Raw genomic sequence first — 23,292 nt, forward strand, 5'->3', positions numbered from 1 at the left:
CTCTGCTCCTTTTTCTATTCTGTTTCCTCCCTGGTTGATATGAAGGCGGGGGAAGAAACATAGTGGGCAGCTGTGTTGGCCAGTGCCGCTCACTAGTACAGCAGCATGCAGGAGGAGAGGGAGGGGGGAATGGAGAGCCCGCAGCTGCAATGGCTTCACTAGGGTTGGGGTCACCCCCCTTCCACCAACTATAGTTGCCCCTTAGTACAGACCCCCCTCCACTACATATAGACCCGCCTCCGTCAGTGCAGAACCCGCACTAAGTATAAACCCCTCCCTCAGTACAGACCTTACTCAGTACAGATCCCCCCCAGATAACCCCCCTCCATTAGTACAGACCCCCCCAGGACAGATTTCCCCCTAATTAGTACAGACCCCCACAGGACAAACCACCCCTCTATTAGTACAGACCCCCCCAGGACAGACCCCCCATTAGTACAGACCCCCCTCCATTAGTACAGACCCCCCCACCATTAGTACAGACCCCCCTCCATTAGTACAGACCCCCCAGGACAGACCCCCTCTCCATTAGTACAGACCCTCCTTCCATTAGTACAGACCCCCTCCATTAGTACAGACCCCCCTCCATTAGTACAGACCCCCCCAGGAGAGACCCCCTCTCCATTAGTACAGACCCCCCTCCATTAGTACAGACCCCCCCTCCATTAGTACAGACCCCCCAGGACAGACCCCACTCCATTAGTACAGACCCCCCCTCCATTAGTACAGACCCCCCTCCATTAGTACAGACCCCCCTCCATTAGTACAGACCCCCCAGGACAGACCCCCTCTCCATTAGTACAGACCCCCCTCCATTAGTACAGACCCCCCCTCCATTAGTACAGACCCCCCAGGGACAGACCCCCCTCCGTTAGTACAGACCCCCCCTCAGGACAAACCTCCCCCTCCATTAGTACAGACCTCCCGAAAAACCACCCCCCCATTAGTACAGACCCCCCCTCAGGACAAACTACCCCCTTCCATTAGTACAGACCCCCCCACACAAACCACCCCCCTCCATTAGTACAGACCCCCCATAAACCACCCCCTATTAGTACAGACCCCCCCTCAGGACAAACCTCCCCGCTCCATTAGTGCAGACCTCCCGACAAACCACTCCCCCATTAGTACAGACCCCCCTCAGGACAAACCACCCCCCCTCCATTAGTACAGATCCCCCCCACCAACCACCCCCCTCCATTAGTACAGAGTAGACCCCCCCACAAACCACCCCCCTCCATTAGTACAGACTCCCCCTCCATAAGTACAGACCCCCCTCAGGACAAACCCCCCCTCCATTAGTACAGACCCCCCGATAAACTAACCCCCCCATTAGTACAGACCCCCTTCAGGACAAACTACCCCCCCTCCATTAGTACAGACTCCCCCCCACAAACCCCCCCTCCTCTATTGGTACAGACTCCCCCCCACAAACCCCCCCTCCTCTATTGGTACAGACTCCCCCCCACAAACCCCCCCTCCTCTATTAGTACAGACTCCCCCTCACAAACCCCCCCTCTATTAGTACAGACTCCCCAACAAACCCCCCCTCCTCTATTAGTACAGACTCCCCCCCACAAACCCCCCTCCTCTATTAGTACAGACTCCCCCCCACAAACCCCCCTCCTCTATTAGTACAGACTCCCCCCCACAAACCCCCCTCCTCTATTAGTACAGACTCCCCCCACAAACCCCCCCTCCTCTATTAGTACAGACTCCCCCCCACAAACCCCCCCTCCTCTATTAGTACAGACTCCCCCCACAAACCCCCCCTACTCTATTAGTACAGACTCCCCCCCACAAACCCCCCCTCCTCTATTAGTACAGACTCCCCCTCACAACCCCCCCCTCCTCTATTAGTACAGACTCCCCCCACAAACCCCCCTCCTCTATTAGTACAGACTCCCCCCCACAAACCCCCCCTCCTCTATTAGTACAGACTCCCCCTCACAAACCCCCCCTCCTCTATTAGTACAGACTCCCCCCCCACAAACCCCCCCTCCTCTATTAGTACAGACTCCCCCTCACAAACCCCCCTCCTCTATTAGTACAGACTCCCCACCACAAACCCCCCCTCCTCTATTAGTACAGACTCCCCCCACAAACCCCCCTCCTCTATTAGTACAGACTCCCCCCCACAAACCCCCCTCCTCTATTAGTACAGACTCCCCCCCACAAACCCCCCTCCTCCATTAGTACAGACTCCCCCTCCATAAGTACAGACCCCCCTCAGGACAAACCCCCCCTCCATTAGTACAGACCCCCCGATAAACTAACCCCCCCATTAGTGCAGACCCCCTTCAGGACAAACTACCCCCCCTCCATTAGTACAGACTCCCCCCCACAAACCCCCCCTCCTCTATTAGTACAGACTCCCCCCCCCACAAACCCCCCCTCCTCTATTAGTACAGACTCCCCTTCACAAACCCCCCTCCTCTATTAGTACAGACTCCCCACCACAAACCCCCCCTCCTCTATTAGTACAGACTCCCCCTCACAAACCCCCCCTCCTCTATTAGTACAGACTCCCCCCCCACAAACCCCCCTCCTCTATTAGTACAGGCTCCCCCCCACAAACCCCCTATTCTATTAGTACAGACTCCCCCCCACAAACCCCCCCCCTCTATTAGTACAGACTCCCCGAGTCCCCCCCACAGACCCCCCCTCAGGACAAACCCCACCCGGGCATGCAGCCGCGCCACCCGGGGGAGAAGATCGTGTCCGAGGGGAGAAAAAGAAATGACAGGCACTGTACACCGCGCGGCATGGACCGCCCCGCCCCCCAACGACTTCACTGCGTGGGTCTCTCTCCGAACAGAGAGAGCCACTCTGATCTCCTCTGACAGGAGGATGGAGCGGGCGGGGACGGACTTGGGCAGGAAACACAGCGGCGGCGGAGAGAGCGGCCCGTGGACACCAACAAGAAGAGGAGGAGGAGGGAGGGGAGCACTCTGGCGCTTGAGCGCCCCCACCTCTGTGGGGCCTGGGTGAACTGCACCCCGTGCACCCGCCTAGGATCGGCCCTGCATAAAGAAAACCTAAAGGTTAGCAGTTCTTTTGAGAGTTGCACACTTCCAAGAGTGCTGAAAATAATCTCCATAGAGAGACTGCCATATTATTAAAAAATACTTCATTGAGAGTTATAGCTGTATGTTATCAGGAAGAACCTGCTATGAAAACTTTGTATTACCAGAGATATTAAGGAGAGTTTCAGATTGTCAGAGACACCCAGGAGAGATGCACATTGCCAGAAAAGCTGCCTCATTGATGGCATAGTTTAATGACATAACATGTTCATCTGACATTACTACAGAGCTGTGCAGGAACAGTTCTCAGAGGCTGCCCACCAGGGTCCGGAAGAGGTTTAGTGGCTCTGTCACTTTCACAGAAAATACAGTAAGCTAATTAATTACATTACTGTAGTGCTAATTTCATGCTTCTTTCACCCAAACAAGTCGCGCTTAGGAAACAGAACTCTAAATGTAATCTAAATTACAAATTATTTAATCCACAATGGAGCACTACAAAGCATGGGTATTAAAAGTTGGCTATCGGTCGCTGAGTTCTGTTTTATTTGGTGGTTTGTTAGTACTTGTGGTATAAGGACATCAGGCAGCTACAGGCTATGAGCTTGAGCTATAAACTACTGCAGTATATTTGACAAGCTCTTGCACTTCCTTCCACTGTGGAAGCACCCAAAGTGGTCATCTCTTCTTCCTAATTGGCCTTTCCCCTTTTTTTCAGTAATCTCAAGGCTAAAAATTATAGAAAGTTTACATATTAACATTATTATCCATATAAAGCAGTTAGAACATTAAAATACTTGAACTACAAATATTACAAACATGTACTAGAAGGTAGTATGCACCAAGTTTTTACTGTAGTCCAACCAGCAATTCATTAAATTATTAAGCTTCTGTGAACTTAGCAGATGCCCAATTTCATCCAGGCCTTACAAGTTAACTGTTGTTAAATATAAGAAATTGAGTCATTGAATGTGTCTCTTTAAGGTAATATTTGGTACAGCTGCCAATCATTGACTACTCCATTGATTAGGCAGTGATCAGAGGTCTTAAAAATGTTTAGGGTGGACTTTAAATTCCTGCATAAACAGTTTTTATTTCTTTCTGTGGATGTGTTTTTCTTATGACATTAATGTCTAGCACTGCATTGGCCTAGCTAATGGCGTAGTTATAAGCCTCTGGGCCCAGATGCAAAAATGAAATCAAGATCTCAATACCTTTTAACTACCATATACACAAATGCTTCATACAATATGATTTGTGCACAATAGGCACTCTTCATACTACATGATGATAATGACGCTACTAGTCAGGGAGTACAGTGGTACAATGAAATGGAAAAAACAATCATTCCTGAAATAGAAACAGAATGAGGATCTCAGTAAGTGGTTGTTATGTATGCAGAAGCATCTCCTAGAGCAACCTGAATTTGCTTCTTGAAATGTTCAAAGACAAGCATGGAAAATGTGACTATAATCTGTATATTTTCAGACTCAGTATAAGTCATATCTTTTTCCCTGTTAAAAGACAAGTTTGGGCTTGAAAAAACCCATACCCACCTCTGTGCTTTAAGTGATCACAACTGCTGATTGCTCAGTTCTCAGTCTACTCAGAGAAGAGAGCAGTGACTGTCATCATCGCTCTCTGCTCTTCTAGCATTCTGCGCCGGGCAGGGGAGGAGGTGGATACAGCTGGCTCCGGCTTTTTAGCTTGCACTGAGAGGCAGAGCCAGCTGTCAATCAGGCAGCTGGATGGACCTTGACAAAATTGTTGAGATCTTTCCAGAGTCTGGAGCAGCTGCGCCACATCAGCTGACAGAGGGCTGTAGCCCACTGTTAGCTGGTTCTGGGTCACAGGAGAGCAGAAGTAAGTACACTCCTGTGACCCACAAGGATGGCCAAAAAAAGCTTTGGCCATACTTTTCTTTTAATTCATAGAAGGCACAACTAATCATTGAGAGGTAAAAGTAAATCTGGCAAACTTTGCTTCCTCTTTCTTGATATGAAACATTGATGCCAACCAGGGGGGATTTCCAAACTTTCTTGGAACCAGCTGAGTAGATCATGCCAACAAGGAATAGGGTCAGAACAGTGAGATCATGGCAACATGCCCAGCCTCTCTAACTAGAGGAAAGGACCATGCCTTACCATTGGGATTATGTGTTTGCCTTTAGATGGCTTTCTGACATTTGTTCTCTGCATTTTCGTAACAACTCTGTTTACAATGGCCATTCAATTTGTGCAGAGATGAGTCACACCGATTCTTAATACAAGATCATTTTACATATAGAAGAGTATTTATGATTATAAAAATAGCTTTGTATATGGCTGCATTAGGAATCCTGTATGGCTACCTGCCATTGAAATGAATATTAACACATGTGTAATACTTACAGTTATTATGAATAAAAATGGACAACTTACTCCCACATTTCTTCTGCACGTGCAGATATGTCCTAGACATTTTATTGTAAAACTGCCATGAGTTTCAACAGTAGAGCTGGACTCATATTTCACTTGATTAGTGAAGTTGTACCCAGGAGAGGTTTCAGCTGGTTACAAAGAGAGACAGTTCTTCGGTGCAGCTGCCAAGACCTGTCTGTGGAGGAAATCATACCAAATTCCCTTACAAATTAAGGTGGATAATTAAAGAACAATGGAGACCATTTAATGGTTAACCCATGGAGCTTTTAAAAGACCTTCATATGTAATGCTGTTCTCATTGATTAAAGCTCTTCAAATGTCTGTGTTTGGTAAAGTGTTTTCACCCACTAAGCCTTCTAGGAGCATATTATATTGAATTTTTTGGTAAAATTGTTTTCCAGGAACATTATGTTTATAGCATAGATTGCTTGATTTGCAAATCAACCAAATTTCCGTAAAAAACTATATATATAACTATAACTATATTTATATACAGTACATTTCAAATCAATGTTAGTTTTTCCACAAATCATGGAATAAATGACAAGTATTTTGTTTACTTTAGTATACCTACATATGGCTCATTTTTGTTTTTATGTGAATTGAAGAAACAGCTATGAGTTCATGAGTTAGAGCAGCAAATCACTTACTTTGCATGATGTGTTTAAAGTGCTATCATAAATGAAACAAACACATATACACTGTATATACAGTTATTCCATATTTGGTACCTAGAGCTATCATTTCCAACCAGAAGTCACTGATTTCCCTCATCTGATATTGTAGTACTGCATAAAGATTCTTGGCCATTTGACATCCTCTAGAATAGCTTTTTTCAACCTTTTTTCTCCCAGAGGAACCCATAAAATATACTTTAGGTCTTGAGGAACCCTTGCTAAAACCAATTCATTGGTGGAAAAATGCTCCTTACATTGGTGGCTAGTGAGAATCATGAGCCTTTACAGTGGTGGTCTGACTGCTACCCTTGCAGACAGATAAAAAGATCATTATGCCAAGCGGTGTTAACCATGGATCTATGCAGGCACCATCAAATGGGAGGTCAATCAGCCACAGATCATGGAACATTTATCAATGGTCCCAGCAACCTCTGAAAGAATCCTAGTTGAGAATGGTTGCTATAGAGAAACTGGTGGTTTTGTATTATACTAAAGTAGATACATCAATTAATCTTACTGCTTAGTAAAATCTTAAAAATAAGATTTTTTCAAAATAAAACATTCCAATAGAACTTGGAGGGAAATCTTAAAAAATTGAAACATTCTAACAAAAACAGGTTTCAGATCAAAATGGTAAGTGATCCAGAAGATGGCTCTTGAGATTCACTTACTCCAGCCAAACGGCATAGCTAAGTCTGTAACCTCACTTTTATCCACTGCCGTTAAAGTGATCATGTCAGCACATAATCATGTATATCTAAACGCATACCTGTTAAAAAAGAGGAAATGTACTTACCTTTTTGGCATTCCGTGCCCTAAAGCACTTCTGTGATGCTACTTCCCAACCACTGCAAGTATTCCTTATTTCTGGGTGTGTGGAATACCTGCTCCCCCTCCACATGCTGTGGTTCCTCCCAGTGGCTCATAATTTAATGCAGGATGAAAGAGCTGGCAGGAGAAACCAATATGGCATATGGTGAGGAAAACAGGCATATGAGCCATCTGACTAGTCACATACTTGCAGTGGCCAGGGAGCAGTGAAGCAGCAGGCGTCCATCTTCTTTCAGCAGGTATGTTTTTAGAACACCAATGAGACCATAGGTGTATACTATCCTCCTATAAATTGGGCCTAAATGCCAGAATAATTTTTTGCCAATTTATGCATATTCATGTATGTAGAAACACAGTATTATTACAAGTTATTGGATATGGTGGGGACTATATACAGTATATATAACATATGTCAAACAAGTGCTCACAGTATTTACTGAGTATAGGAATTAATTGAGGTGCGCACAAAAAGATCTGAGCAGTTATCTTTCCTTCTTGTTTCAAGACCTACCTCTGACAGATATGTAAGCCATCTCTAATAGTGAGTGGCCCATTCTATTCTTTTTTTAGCAGTGGTGCCTAGATCTGTGTGCAGATGTCATAATTAGGGATGTGATTTACGGTTCCAGTGGATTTGTAAAGCCATATTTCCCTGTGATCTTTGATCTATGGTTAGCAGGCATAGAGGGGCCAAAAAGGGTATATTTGGATAAGCTGCCCCCTCACTTAAAATGGAGGGGTAGTGGCAGAAAACAGCTGTAGTGACAGTGTTTATAAGGTGGCTATAGAAAACGGATCACAACAGCAGATCAGTGGACCGTGGGTGCAACATCAGGCTCCTGCAGAAACGGGCTACAGTCTGCCCGTACCTCCTTTCAATAGTTCATGCATTCACAGGAATCTGTGAATGACGTGGCTGTGCGGCTGGAGCCCCACACAGTCACGCTGTCGACAGGGGCGGAGAGAGGATTACCCACCCACTGTCACAGAGCGGTCATTGAGGTGTGTGTGTGTGGGGGGGGGGGGGCTGCTTGGGTATGTTACACATTACACCCTAAATATGGGTGCAATGCTACCCCCGGAGGAGCTGCTTAAGTTTGGGAGAGCAATAACTGAGGTTATGCGTAATATAGCTCAATACTATATTCAGGCTGCTTTTAGGGGATTCAAAACTTAAGAATAACCCCAAAAGCAGAGGCACATTTACATGGCAAATAAATCACAATATGGCAATCCGTATCAGATTAGTTACCTTTACTCAGGTTGGCTCTATAAGTCCAGACAGGAGGAGAGCAGAGGAATGACCCTCTTATGTCAGGCCTCTCTCTTCTGTCCCCTGACACCACAGGCCCAACGTAAATCACTTCATTCAAATCAACATGTAATGGCTTAACTTCCTAGATAAACTGTTCCACACACCCACTGCATGTACAGAGCCCTGAATATGTGTGCGCGGGTCCGTATGGCACTAGTAGCTTCAGTCCTTTTGATGAAAACATAAAACTTTGTGTCTTCAGCTAGCCACTTTCATTGGTGCACTTAAACTCCTGAATAGCAGGGCCAAACAACACAACTGGCCCAGATTATCAAGTGAGGAAGGCAGGATCTTTCTCAGCAAGGTGACAGGACAATGGCGTCTGTATACAGTGTCCCTGGGAATGGATGACCTTATCCTTTAGCCCTGTGGCACTACAAGTGTTAGCAAGATGACTTACAGCAATGGTGTCTGTATACAGTGTCCATTTAACTTCTTCTGTGGTGCAGTGTCCCTGTTTCCTGCAAATGGGCCTTTATTATGTTGCTAGGACCTTTATTTTTCCTTTAAACTGATTTTTTTGCATTCGAGTTTGGTGGGTTTTATTTTTAGTTTATGTTGATAAGGGCCTTTTTAAAGTTTTGAGTACTCAAAGCTCATTTACTTGTTACTGGAAACTGTTCTTGGATAAGTGTGCAACTAGACCACCTCACATTAAATCACTCACATTCACCAAACCCCCTATCACCATAGATTTAATAAAATGTAGGCATGCACTGATTAGGCCTATTTTAGACACAGACACATTTGTTGATAATCCACAATTTTCTCAGAAATAACTTGAAACTGACAAAAGTAATCCATCACTGTTTATTTAATATTTATTAAATATCAGACTTTGCTTTTGGCTTGAGTAAATAACAAGAGGAGAGCTTCTGACGGGTGCAGTACTTTTATTCTTTTGCCTCAAAGGTGTGTATTAAGGTTGAACACCACAGACTTTAATCCCCTTGACTCCTTAAACACCTTAAGCACCATAAGCACCATGAAAACTGTAAAATGACATACAATACATTAGTTTACAGAGATCACCAAGAGAGGGTTACAACAGAATTACAAATGTGGAATTACAAAGTGGTGTTCCATTATCTACACACATATATCTAAATTAACATTAAACATTTAAGGAAACATGACTATATGTTCAAACATGTGGATTGTCTACAGAATATCTTTTAACTAACAGTGTGGACTCGATTTGTGCCTAAAACATATATACTGACAATGACAATGCACCTTTACTGCATACCTTGCTCTGCTTGCCAAGGGGTGTGTCATGGTTATGCAGTAATGTGTGTCTGTCAGCTCACCTTTCCTTCTGTGTTCACCTTTAAAGGCCAGCCACTCTCACCTGACTATTTAAAAAAATCTTCCCTCAGCATAGCTCCACCCTGGTCTCTAATTAGGAACACTATATTTACCTGGGCATTGCAAGCCAACCTTGCTGATCAACCATTGTGTGTTAGCTTTTGTGTGTACTTGCTGTGTTTCCTACGTCTGATTCCAGTTACCGACTTTGGCCTGTTCTTGACTTTCCCTGTCTGCTTGTGACCCTGACCTTTGGCATGTTATGTTTATCCTTGTCTGCTAGTCACCCTGACATTTGGCTTATCCCTTACTTTCCTTGTTGTTCCAGCCTGCTGCCTCCTTCCTCTTCTCCTGTAGTCTACAGTGAGCTGTGAGACCCTGGGGGCCGCGACCTGGAGCCAGACTGCAGCTCAGTCCATCCTCACCACTAGGGGCTCTTGTGAACACCTGCTGGCTCTTAGACTCCACGCCCTGGGGAATCTATGCTCTAGCTCCCAGTGGGATCTGTGTTAGTAATCCAGTAGACCTGCTTCCTGAACCTCCCAGGGTTCAATCTGCAGCAGTCAGTCCTAGGGTCCACTACCTAGCGGTGCACTTCCGACTCCTACAGAGTGCATCTGTCACCTGGTCTCAGGTGACCTGACAGGGTGCAAACTTTAAAATTCAGAAAACTTCCATAAACAATTGTCTTCCTACTGGTACTGCTGACTTGCCTGTGAATGCTGAATTAATGAGAGCCCCTTTCTCCAAAACTAGAGGAAGCAGGAAGTGTCTGATGATTAAAACATTCCACAGAGAAACAATAGGAAGGCAATAAAAGTTCCACCTGTCAGTCAGTGCTGAACAAAGGTTTAAAGTGACAAGCGGACAGTTACAGCTCTCAATGAAACTTCTGCACCTGACAACAGGTAGCTTGACTCAATTTTCTTGAGCAACCTGCTCCAGCTGTCTCCGATTTAGAGGATGTCTTCTCTGAACTGCATGTTTGAGTACAACATTGTACTTTCATAGTTGTTTGATATGATTCAGATCAGGCCCATATAAAAAAACACCTTAGAGTAGTCCAATGTTTTGCATGTAGTCTTTCTTGGGTGCTTTCTTGGAGGACCCATGATCTGTGATTGAGATAGAGTTTTCTGACATTAGGCAGTACAATGTGTTTTCAGATATTCTTGATAGACTTGAAATTTTAAGAGATGAATGTTGTGATCAGACAATGATGCACCTCAACCTTGAAGTTCAGTCTGTATCTCTTTAGAAGCTTTTCTTGGTTCTTTGTCTACTATATGCACTATCCTTCTGTTCAATCTGGTGGTCAGTTATTATTATATTTTTTTTTTTTTTGACTATACTAAATGAGCAAGCTATGAAAAAAATACTAAATTCACTGCTACAACATTTAGCAGGATATATAGTCCCTTCCTCAGACTAGTACATAATCTGTAGTTACCTATCCTAAACGAAGCCATCAAAGTGCCCAGAAGTTAATATGACTCAGCAAGTTTAGTGATTGAAATTGCTTTCATAGAAGTATCAGGCAATTAGACATAAATCATCATCACTGGCCAGTCAATTTTTTTCTTGCAGCCACATTGAGGGCAGTTGGCTACACTTCCATGGACCTTAAACTTCTTAATAATATTTGCAGCTGTAGTCACAGGAACATCAAGCTACTTGTAGGTGGTGTTATAGTCCTTGCCTTTGACTTGCTTGTGGGCAGGTCAGGGTGAAAGGTTGGTCGTCACATCCTCTTTGTTTCCCTCCTTGTTGGACGCCAAGCAAAGGTCACATGAGAGGCCTACCCCAGGGTGGCTTCTTCTGGACTATGCTAGGCACTTTGTTTAGGGTCATCACACTACACCTGGGGTACCTTTACTTGAGCCACGCTCACAACCCAAACAGGTGATCAAATAAGAATGAAGTTTCTTGATGTCATATGCACTAACACAGTCACTTTTGCGTTTTGGAGGGACACGCAGAGCCCTTTTCCTTTCCATCTGTTCTGCATATCACTGTTACCTCACTCCCAGTAATGGTATGGTGTCCAGCCGTGCACCTATCACAGACTCCATGAGTGCACTTACTTAACTCTTCCCCCTCTGTACCGGTGTACAGGATGAAGGCCCTGGCGGTACAGATCTGCTCCCATTGCTATCGGAGACCAACAACAGGTGTGCCAACATCTCCCTCGTTGCAAGAGGCTATCTCACGCTTAACAACAGGCGGTAAGAAAAACCTTTGTTACCCTTGGTAACCACTTCTATCTACTCACTGTATTAAGTCTTTAATGTCTTCATACCCCAGTTTGTTTAATGACCCATAGACTATGCATGCCGGTTACTTTTATATCACATTGGACCAGGGGTCGGACTCAGCAAAACTTGCCAAGAAAAACCCAGTAATTACAGTAACCCCCTAACTTCCAGCTGGGGCAGCAGTAACCACTTCCTGCCTAAAGACAAGGAGGGGGGCGCCTCTGAGTATATATCAATAACAATTTATTATAAAAACAATATACACTCACATGGAAGAAAGTAAAGTTGAGTTCGGGCACATCTCTGGGCTGACGAGATGGGACTACAGGTTGCAGTGAGTCCGCTTCAAGCTTGAAGGATGCAGCACATCAAACATCAGTCTGGATGGTGTAGAAATGCAAGTCACAGCAAGTCCTCTAGGTACTGGCCAGGTGCAGCATTTCAAAGCTCAGAGAGAGTGTGTGGTGGTTTGGTAAAAAACAGTCCACTTTCTGGTAGTTTCTGGAAGGAATGGGGGCAATGTAGCACCAGAGCCTGTAGTCAGCTGCACTGCAGCTTCGTTTAACCGTCTGGCGTCCGCGATGGTGAAAAGTGGCCACATGGTGAGAGTCCAGAACGAGGCTTGGAAGACAAACAGTGGGGCGCCGGGCAGCGACATCACTAACATGCGACGTGTTTCAGAGCCAGTGTGCTATGGATGTTGGGATAGCCATGCTCCTTTTTCAAGCATAACAGTGTAGAGTCTAATTGCAATATTTATATGATGAAACAAGGGGCGGAGTTAGAACAAATATATGTAACAAAGGGGACTGATTGGTGGAAATAGTAATACATAATTATAGCAACAGACAGAAAAACAAAATATAAATTCAACATACCATAATTAACTAATGAGCAAAGAGGAATTGGCTATTGGGTAATTAATGCGAAAAACATTAGTTAAAGAGTAGAATTTGATTAGGAACAGGTCTCATATTATAATGACACATTATATATATGTATATCAGAATTTAATAATAGATGATGATACTAGGTAAAAAATCATTTGTAAAAGCAAAAGGTGAGGGCAAATGAAAGGAATGTGCCTAAATGAACTGATACTGATGTATATGTGTTAAATGCATATTAATTGTATTGAGAATTAAAAAGGAAAAATGAATTATTAATTAAAAATTCTATAAAATAGTGTATATCGTATATCATGATAAAACATTTATACTATATACAAATTCAGCATACATTAAAAATATATATGATAAAATGCATACAGTACATAAAAAATATAGAAAATAAAATATATATATCTATATATAGATATAGATATATATCCTATATATACAGTGGGGATGGAAAGTATTCAGACCCCCTTAAAGTTTTCACTCTTTGCTATATTGCAGCCATTTGCTAAAATCATTTAACACACACAGCACCCCATATTGACAGAAAAACACAGAATTGTCGACATTTTTGCAGATTTATTAAAAAAGAAAAACTGAAATATCACATGGTCCTAAGTATTCAGACCCTTTGCTCAGTATTTAGTAGAAGCACCCTTTTGATCTAATACAGCCATTAGTCTTTTTGGGAAAGATCCAACAAGTTTTTCACACCTGGATTTGGGGATCCTCTGCCATTCCTCCTTGCAGATCCTCTCCAGTTCTGTCAGGTTGGATGGTAAACGTTGGTAGACAGCCATTTTTAGGTCTCTCCAGAGATGCTCAATTGGGTTTAAGTTAGGGCTCTGGCTGGGCCATTCAAGAACAGTCACGGAGTTGTTGTGAAGCCACTCCTTCATTATTTTAGCTGTGTGCTTAGGGTCATTGTCTTGTTGGAAGGTAAACCTTCGGCCCAGTCTGAGGTCCTGAGCACTCTGGAGAAGGTTTTCGTCCAGGATATCCCTGTACTTGGCCGCATTCATCTTTCCCTTGATTGCAACCAGTCATCCTGTCCCTGCAGCTGAAAAACACCCCCACAGCATGATACTGCCACCGCCATGCTTCACTGTTGGGACTGTATTGGACAGGTGATGAGCAGTGCCTGGTTTTCTCCACACATACCGCTTAGAATTAAGGCCAAAAAGTTCTATCTTGGCCTCATCAGACCAGAGAATATTATTTCTCACCATCCTGGAGTCCTTCAGGTGTTTTTTAGCAAACTCCATGCAGGCTTTCATGTGTCTAGCACTGAGGAGAGGCTTCCATCGGGCCACTCTGCCATAAAGCCCCGACTGGTGGAGGGCTGCAGTGATGGTTGACGTTCTACAACTTTCTCCCATCTCCGGACTGCATCTCTGGAGCTCAGCCACAGTGATCTTTGGGTTCTTCTTTACCTCTCTCACCAAGGCTGTTCTCTCCCGATAGCTCAGTTTGGCCGGACGGCCAGCTCTAGGAAGGGTTCTGGTTGTCCCAAACGTCTTCAATTAAAGATTATGGAGGCCACTGTGCCCTTAGGAACCTTAAGTGCAGCAGAAATTTTTTGTAACCTTGGCCAGATCTGTGCCTTGCCACAATTCTGTCTCTGAGCTCTTCAGGCAGTTCCTTTGACCTCATGATTCTCATTTGCTCTGACATGCACTGTGAGCTGTAAGGTCTTATATAGACAGGTGTGTGGCTTTCCTAATCAAGTCCAATCAGTATAATCAAACACAGCTGGACTCAAATGAAGGCGTAGAACCATCTTAAGGATGATCAGAAGAAATGAACAGCACCTGAGTTAAATATATGAGTGTCACAGCAAAGGGTCTGAATACTTAGGACCATGTGATATTTCAGTTTTTCTTTTTTAATAAATCTGCAAAAATGTCAACAATTCTGTGTTTTTCTGTCAATATGGGGTGCTGTGTGTACATTAATGAGGAAAAAAAATTAACTTAAATGATTTTAGCAAATGGCTGCAATATAACAAAGAGTGAAAAATGTAAGGGGGTCTGAATACTTTTTGTCCCCACTGTATCTATCTATCTATAGATAGATAGATAGATAGATACAGTATCTCACAAAAGTGAGTAGACCCCTCACATTTTTGTAAATATTCTATTATATCTTTTTATTTGACAACACTGAAGAAATGACACTTTGCTACAATGTAAAGTAGTGAGTGTACAGCTTGTATAACAGTGTAAATTTGCTGTCCCCTCAAAATAACTCAACACACAGCCATTAATGTCTAAACCGCTGTCAACAAAAGTGAGTACACCCCGAAGTGAAAATGTCAAAAGTGGGCACAATTAGCCATTTTCCCTCCCCGGTGTCAGGTGACTCGTTAGTGTTACAAGGTCTCAGGTGTGAATGGGGAGTAGGTGTGTTAAATTTGGTGTGATCGCTCTCACTCTGTCATACTGGTCACTGGAAGTTCAACATGGCAACTCATGGCAAAGAACTCTCTGAGGAGCTGAAAAAAGAATTGTTTCTCTACATAAAGATGGCCTAAGCTATAAGAAGATTGCCAAGACCCAGAAACCGATCTGCAGCAGGTTTAACAGGACAGATTTCACTCAGAACAGACCTGGCCATGGTTGACCAAAGAAGTTGAGTGCACGTGCTTAGCTTCATATCCAGAGGTTATCCTTGGGAAATAGACGTATATGAGTGCTGTCAGCATTGCTGCAGAGGTTGAAGGGGTGAGGGGTCAGCCTGTCAGTGCTCAGACCCTACGCCGCACACTGCATCAAATTGGTCTGCATGGCTGTCATCCCAGAAGGAAGCCTCTTTTAAAGATGATGCATAAGAAAGCCCACAAACAGTTTGCTGAAGACAAGCAGACTAAGGACATGGATTACTAGAACCATGTCCTGTGGTCTGATGAAACCAAGATAAACTTATTTGGTTCAGAAAGGTGTCAAGCGTGTGTGGTGGCAACCAGGTGAGGAGTACAAAGACAAGTGTGTTTTGCCTACAGTCAAGCATGGTGTGGGGGTGTCATGGTCAGGGGCTGCATTGAGGGAACCATGAATGTCAACATGTACTGTGACATACTGAAGCAGAGCATGATCCCCTCCCTTTGGAGACTGGGACACAGGGCAGTATTCCAACATGATAACAACCCTAAACACACCTCCAAGATGACCACTGCCTTGCTATAGAAGCTGAGGGTAAAGGTGATAGACTGTCCAAGCATGTCTCCAGACCTAAACCCTATTGAGCATCTGTGGGCCATCCTCAAACAGAAGGTGGAGGAGCACAAGGTTTCTAACATCCACTAGCTCCGTGATGTCATCATGGAGGAGTGGAAGAGGACTCAAGTGGCAACCTGTAAAGCTCTGGTGAACTCCATGCCCAAGAGGGTTAAGGCAGTGCTGGAAAATAATGGTGGCCACACAAAATATTGACACTTTGGGCCCAATTTGGACACTTTCACTTAGGGGTGTACTCACTTTTGGAGCCATAAGTTTAGACAATAATGGCTGTGCGTTGAGTTTTTTTGAGGGGACAGCAAATTTACATTGTTATATAATCTGTACACTCACTACTTTACATTGTAGCAAAGTGTCATTTCTTCAGTGTTGTCACATGAAAAGATATAATAAAATATTTACAAAAATGTGAGGGGTGTACTCACTTTTGTGAGATACTGTATATATATAAAAGACATACATACATATATATATCATATATGAAAATTATATACAAAAAATGTACACATAAATTATACACAATAGATTTAAGAAAAATGTTTAGTACAAATGTATATATATGTTGGATAGGTTGGCACGGAGAGGGGGAGAGAATTATGTACTTATATTCCTATGATAGGGCAATAAATGGAGGGGAAGAAGAAGATGTGTGGAAGGCCCGGGGAGGAGGCGGAAGGGTTACGGAAAGGAATGGGAGGAGGGGGGAGGGTTTATAAATGAGTACTACAGAGGGAAGGCGAGGGCTTGGGAGAAGGGGGGAAGGGAGGGGTGCCTGGGGAGGGGAGAGAGTGAGGGGAGGGAGGAAAAAAAAGGGGGGGAAGGGAAGGAATGGAAGAAAGGTGTATAGTGGGAAACAATTAATGCAAATTTGAAATGGGGCTAGTCTAATTCATGATATATAGTATCATCTATAGTCATGGTCAGATTACTGCATACTCACTGGGTTATGAACCCTCCACCCTCATATACAAGATAGAAAAGAAATATAGGAACCACTGGTGGAAATAACGAAAATTATGTTAAAAACTGATAAAATCCAATAACCCATCAAGAAAAAGTCATAATACAGTAGTAATCTTGATACCCTCGTTTAGGCGAGAGAACATCGAGATTGTATAGCCAGAAAGTCTCTCTGGCGCATAGTTTCTTAAAACGTTCATCTTCTGTCAATGTTTTCAGGATTTGTTTGATGACCCAGACTGTTAGGCCAATTGTGCACTTTTTATAGAATTCAGCAAAATGCCATGGGACACTATGCATGTCCTTACCACCCTCGAGTCTTCTATGCTGGCCGAACCGCTGCCAAAGGGGGCAGATCGTACGGCCAACATACATCAACCCGCAAGGGCATGCAAGGCCATACACCACGAAATCAGATGAGCAGATATTGCCCTATCATATGAATATAAGTACATACATTTGTACTAAAAGTTTTTCTTAAATCTAGTGTGTATAATTTATGTGTACATTTTTTGTATATATTTTTCATATATGATATAAATATATTTATGTATGTTTTATATATATTTTCTATATTTTTTAAGTACTGTATGCATTTTTATCATATATATTTTTTATGTGTGGTGAATTTGTATATATGTTTTTATCATGATATACGATACACTATTTTATAGAATTTTTAATTAATAATTATTCATTTTTAATTGTCAATACAATTAATATGCTTTTAACACACATACTCGATATACGTATATATATCATCATCTGTATATATGATATACATACAGTGGGGACGGAAAGTATTCAGACCCCCTTAAATTTTTCACTCTTTGTTATATTGCAGCCATTTGCTAAAATCATTTAAGTTCATTTTTTTTCCTCATTAATGTACACACAGCACCCCATATTGACAGAAAAACACAGAATTGTTGACATTTTTGCAGATTTATTAAAAAAGAAAAACTGAAATATCACATGGTCCTAAGTATTCAGACCCTTTGCTGTGACACTCATATATTTAACTCAGGTGCTGTTCATTTCTTCTGATCATCCTTAAGATGGTTCTACGCCTTCATTTGAGTCCAGCTGTGTTTGATTATACTGATTGGACTTGATTAGGAAAGCCACACACCTGTCTATATAAGACCTTACAGCTCACAGTGCATGTCAGAGCAAATGAGAATCATGAGGTCAAAGGAACTGCCTGAAGAGCTCAGAGACAGAATTGTGGCAAGGCACAGATCTGGCCAAGCTTACAAAAAATTATGCTGCTCTTAAGGTTCCTAAGAACACAGAGGCCTCCATAATCCTTAAATGGAAGACATTTGGGATGACCAGAACCCTTCCTAGAGCTGGCCATCCGGCCAAACTGAGCTATCAGGGGAGAAGAGCCTTGGTGAGAGAGGTAAAGAAGAACCCAAAGATCACTGTGGCTGAGCTCCAGAGATGCAGTTGGGAGATGGGAGAAAGTTGTAGACAGTCAACCATCACTGCAGCCCTCCAACAGTTAGGGCTTTATGGCAGAGTGGCCCGACGGAAGCCTCTCCTCAGTGCAAGACACATGAAAGCCCGCATGGAGTTTGCTAAAAAACACCTGAAGGACTCCAAGTGGTGAGAAATAAGATTCTTTGGTCTAATGAGACCAAGATACAACTTTTTGGCCTTAATTCTCAGCGGTATGTGTGGAGAAAACCAGGCACTGCTCATCACCTGGGCAATACAGTCCCAACAGTGAAGCATGGTGGTGGCAGCATCATGCTGTGGGGGTGTTTTTCAGCTGCAGGGACAGGATGACTGCTTGCAATCGAGGGAAAGATGAATGCGGCCAAGTACAGGGATATCCTGGACGAAAACCTTCTCCAGAGTGCTCAGGACCTCAGACTTTACAGGTTTACCTTCCAACAAGACAATGACCCTAAGCACACAGCTAAAATAACGAAGGAGTGGCTTCACAACTCCGTGACTGTTCTTGAATGGCCCAACCAGAGCCCTGACTTAAACCCAATTGAGCATCTCTGGAGAGACCTAAAAATGGCTGTCCACCAACGTTTACCATCCAACCTGACAGAACTGGAGAGGATCTGCAAGGAGGACTGGCAGAGGATCCCCAAATCCAGGTGTGAAAAACTTTCCCAAAATGACTCATGGCTGTATTAGATCAAAAGTGTGCCTCTACTAAATACTGAGCAAAGGGTCTGAATACTTAGGACCATGTGATATTTCAGTTTTTCTTTTGTAATAAATCTGCAAAAATGTCAACAACTTTGTGTTTTTCTGTCAATATGGGGTGCTGTGTGTACATTAATGAGGAAAAAAATGAACTTAAATGATTTTAGCAAATGGCTGCAATATAACAAAGAGTGAAAAATTTAAGGGGGTCTGAATGCTTTCTGTCCCCACTGTATATACAGGGCTTTTGTTTTTCAGAGAATAGGTGCAGGAACTCCCCCCGTCTGAGCCACCCCTTGTCTCTGCCCCATACCCACCTACTAGTACTTCCGCTTTTAGAGAATGCAGAACCAAGTATCATTTTGTGGTGCTAAATCAATTATATGGAACATATTAATGATAAAAAGAAACGCAGTAAAATAGATCCCCTGCAGTCAGCAACAATAGAATCCCAACAATAGATCCCCACACAACAATAGACTCCCCCAGCAACAATGGACTCCACCCCAACAATAGATTCCCTGCAGCAGCAATGAACTACCCACAACAAAATATCACACCCAGTAACAAAATATCCACCCAAGCAACATTAGACACCCCCAGCAGCAACAACAGATCTCCCAGCAGCCAGCATCAATAGATCCTCTAGCAGCCAGAAAAAATAGACCTCTCCCTCAACAGTAGATCCCTTCCAGCAACATAAGATCCCCCCAGCAACAATAGATTCTCCATCAACAACAATAGACCGTCACACAAAATCAGATCCCCACCAGTGACAATAGATCCCCCAGCAACCAACATCAATAGAACCTCCAGCACACCCCACACCCCATGCTATTACATACATTTAGTGCTAGAGGTGCCGGAACTGCGTTCCCCCGCGTTCCCGCTGAAAAAAAGTCCTGCATAGATATAACGTGTCATTATAATATGAGACCTGATCCTAATCAAATTCTACTCTTTAAATAATGTTTTTCGCATTAATTACCCAATAGCCAATTCCTCTTTGCTCGTTAGTTAATTATGGTATGTTGAATTTTTAGTTTGTTTTTCTGTCCGCTGCTATAATTATGTATTGCTATTTCCACCAATCAGTCCCCTTTGTTACATATATTTGTTCTAATTCCGCCCCTTGTTTCATCATATAAATATTGCAATTGGACTCTGTTATGCTTGAAAAAGGAGCATGGCTATCCCAACATCCATAGCACGCTGGCTCTGAAACGCGTCGCATGTTAGTGACGTCACTGCCTGGCGCCCCACTGTTTGCCTTCCAAGCCTCGTTCTGGACTCTCACCGTGCGGCCGCTTTCCACCATCATGGACGCCAGACGGGTAAACGAAGCTTCAGTGTGGCTGGCTACAGGCTCCGGCGCTACATTGCCCCCATTCCTTCTGGAATCTACCCCCACTGAAGTGGACTGTTTTTTACCAAGCCACCATACACTCTCTGAGCTTTGAAATGCTGCACCTGGCCAGTACCTAGAGGACTTGCTGTGACTTGCAGTTCTACACCATCCGGACTGATGTTTGATGTGCTGCATCCTTCAAGCTTGAAGAGGACTCACTGCAACCTGTAGTCCCACCTCCTCAACCCAGAGATGTGCCCAAACTCAACTTTACTTTCTTCCATGTGAGTGGATATTGTTTTTATAATAAATTGTTATTGATATATACTCAGAGGTGCCCCTCTCCTTGTCTTTCTCCTAGTTTTACTGGAACTTGCTTCTGGTCTCCGTGGTGGCAGCCCTGACCAACTCACCTATTTTCTCCCCTGCATTCGCTGTCATACTATTATGGACTACATATTGTCATTTTGAGGTATCTGAGCATTGCACCTTTTTACTTGTCAAAAAAACACTTCCTGCCTAGATGCTGGTCCAAAATTGTCTTCCTGATCTCCTGAAAGAACTCTCTCCTTTTCTATCTCTGGTCCATATTCATTGTGGTGCAAACAATCATACCAAACTGCAGAGTATTTACTTTTATCAATTTAGATATTCTGACTGACTGATTACACGATTGAAGATATGTGATACTAATTACAGAAAAAGGTTTGTTTGAAATATCACCATGATAGAATTTTTTCTGGAGTACCAATAAATCTGTCCAGGCCATTTGATAATATATTTGTAGAATAAGCAATTTTCTCTTCACACTTGACTATGACATTCCAAAGACATGATGCAGGTATACAGAACCCAATTGCTTTTAATTTAATCACTTTTCAGGAGGAATCAAGCATTGTTTCAATGAGTGGAAAGTCTTAAAACAAAATTGTCAATGCTTGTATCCCTTATATACTGTATGTTCTGCAGCTGGACATATGTACACTGCTGTATCTTTATTGTTGTAGTAAAGCTGCAGTCTGTGTTCTTTTTCTCTAGTAAATTTGAGCCTAGCCTTCCTATTTAATGCTGGCTAACTTTACACTGCTTTATACTCTGCATTATCCTAGTTCTTATAGTAAAGCCCCAGCCCATGTTCTTTGTCTATAGTAAATTTGGGCCTAGGATTGCTATTTACACTTTTTACACTGCAGTGTCATCTGCATTCTCTTAATTCCTGTAGAAAAAGACTTGCCTGTACTATTTTTCTCTGTTACATTTCTGCCAATTCTTCCTCATCAAAAATGCCCTGTAGCTGACCAGTTCTATCATCTGCAGTCTCTTAATTCCTAATGAGAAATTGGCCAGTAGCAGGAGAGTATTGTATCAGCAACAACAAGAATAGCCTTAGCACACTACACCATTTTGACCGTCAAAACAGGCCTGTTACCGCTTGATGGAAAAGCATACGTTGCTCCTTAAAGCGAAGTTCCAGTGGTTTTTGTGTTTATTAAAAGTCAGCAGCTACAAAAAGTGTAGCTGCTGACTTTTAATAAACAAACACTCACCTGTCCCACGGTTCAACAATGCGACTGCTCGAACCCTCTGTTCTCTCCCTCGCCTCTCCCTAGCGCATTACAAGTGTGGGCACCCGGCTGTGATAGCTTGTGGCTTTATAGCTGGGTGCCCACTGCATATGCGCAAGTCGTGTTGCACCTCCTCAATGGCCAGGCAATCTTCTGGGATCTGTGACATGTGCCATAAGATTTCAGGGAGGGAGGGGGAGAGGAGAACTTCCGCTTAAGGCACCTAGGCGACTCGAGCGGAAGTGGGAGCAGGTACCTGTCAAAACTAGGTACCTGCTCCCCCCCCCCAAAAAAAATGACAAGCCAAATGTGGCATAGAAAGAAGTGAGGAGTGCTTAAATCAGAACTTCCACTCTTGGGTGGAACTCCGCTTTAACCTACCTGGAAAAAGATTATTTTCTTCAAACGGAAATGGATAAAACTGGGGTGCTGCTGCTGTATGTAGGTCAAGCTTGTTGTAAAAGAAAACAAATTCCACACCCATATTTTTAATGCCAGTGTATTCTGTCACTAAGACTATCTGTTAAAATTGTGTTGACAACACCAAGTACAGATTTAAAGTGTTACTAAACCCACAACAGTAACATCAATCTGTATATGCAGTAAAGCATGCTTGCAGGGGCGGACTGACCATTCAGGCACTCGGGCAGTGCCCGAGGGCCCCATGCCACTAAGGGGCCCCATCAGGGTTACCAGCCTCAATAAAACCAGGGACAGTATGTAAAAATCTGTGTTTTTAAAAAAATCCCAAGATTATAGCTGCCCCGCCTCTCCAGTACCTTTTTTGTGTGTGTATGTGTATTCTGTGTGTGTATACTGTGTGTGTATATTGTGTGTCTGTGTGTGTATACTGTATGTGTGTGCGTTTACTGTGTGGCCCCATAATCTATTGCCTGGGGGCCCCGTAATCTCCTATTGCCTGGGGGCCCCATAATCTCCTATTGCCCGGGAGCCCCATAATCTTCTCCTATTGCCCGGGGGCCCCATAATCTACTATTGCCCGGGGGCCCCATGAGTTGTCAGTCCGCCCCTGCATGCTTGTTATACTCACTGTGGAACCAAAGGGGTTTATTCTGTGCATTGTGTAAAAAGGCTGTGTGATCCTGTCTTCTCTGATCCTCCCCCTTTTTCCACAGTCCCCAAACCATCTCCTGATATAACAGAGCATTGGAGTCACTCCACACATGCTCAGTTTGGTGTGTATTGCTTTTTTTTTTTTGGGAGGGTGCATGTGATCAGCACAGGGCCAATCAGCACTGTCCATACAGAGGGTCAGGGGTCCTGCA

General features: G+C 43.5%; 1 long non-coding RNA gene across 4 annotated transcripts in view; it reads right to left on the reverse strand.

Annotated features, from left to right (window-relative positions):
• LOC141128360 (uncharacterized) overlaps nt 1-23,292 on the reverse strand; it is a 76,161-nt gene that overhangs the window by 11,782 nt on the left and 41,087 nt on the right. The window contains exon 4 of one of the 4 annotated variants that reach the window (XR_012241683.1): nt 9,094-9,261. The exons of 2 other annotated variants lie outside the window; for them this stretch is intronic. This is a non-coding gene — a long non-coding RNA (uncharacterized lncRNA). Of the gene's footprint in view, nt 1-9,093; nt 10,693-23,292 lie in introns of those variants that run through there. One more of the 4 variants, XR_012241680.1, reaches the window with a different exon arrangement.

The sequence above is a fragment of the Aquarana catesbeiana genome, linkage group LG02 (genome assembly GCF_042186555.1).
Source record: "Aquarana catesbeiana isolate 2022-GZ linkage group LG02, ASM4218655v1, whole genome shotgun sequence".
Taxonomy (NCBI): domain Eukaryota; kingdom Metazoa; phylum Chordata; class Amphibia; order Anura; family Ranidae; genus Aquarana; species Aquarana catesbeiana.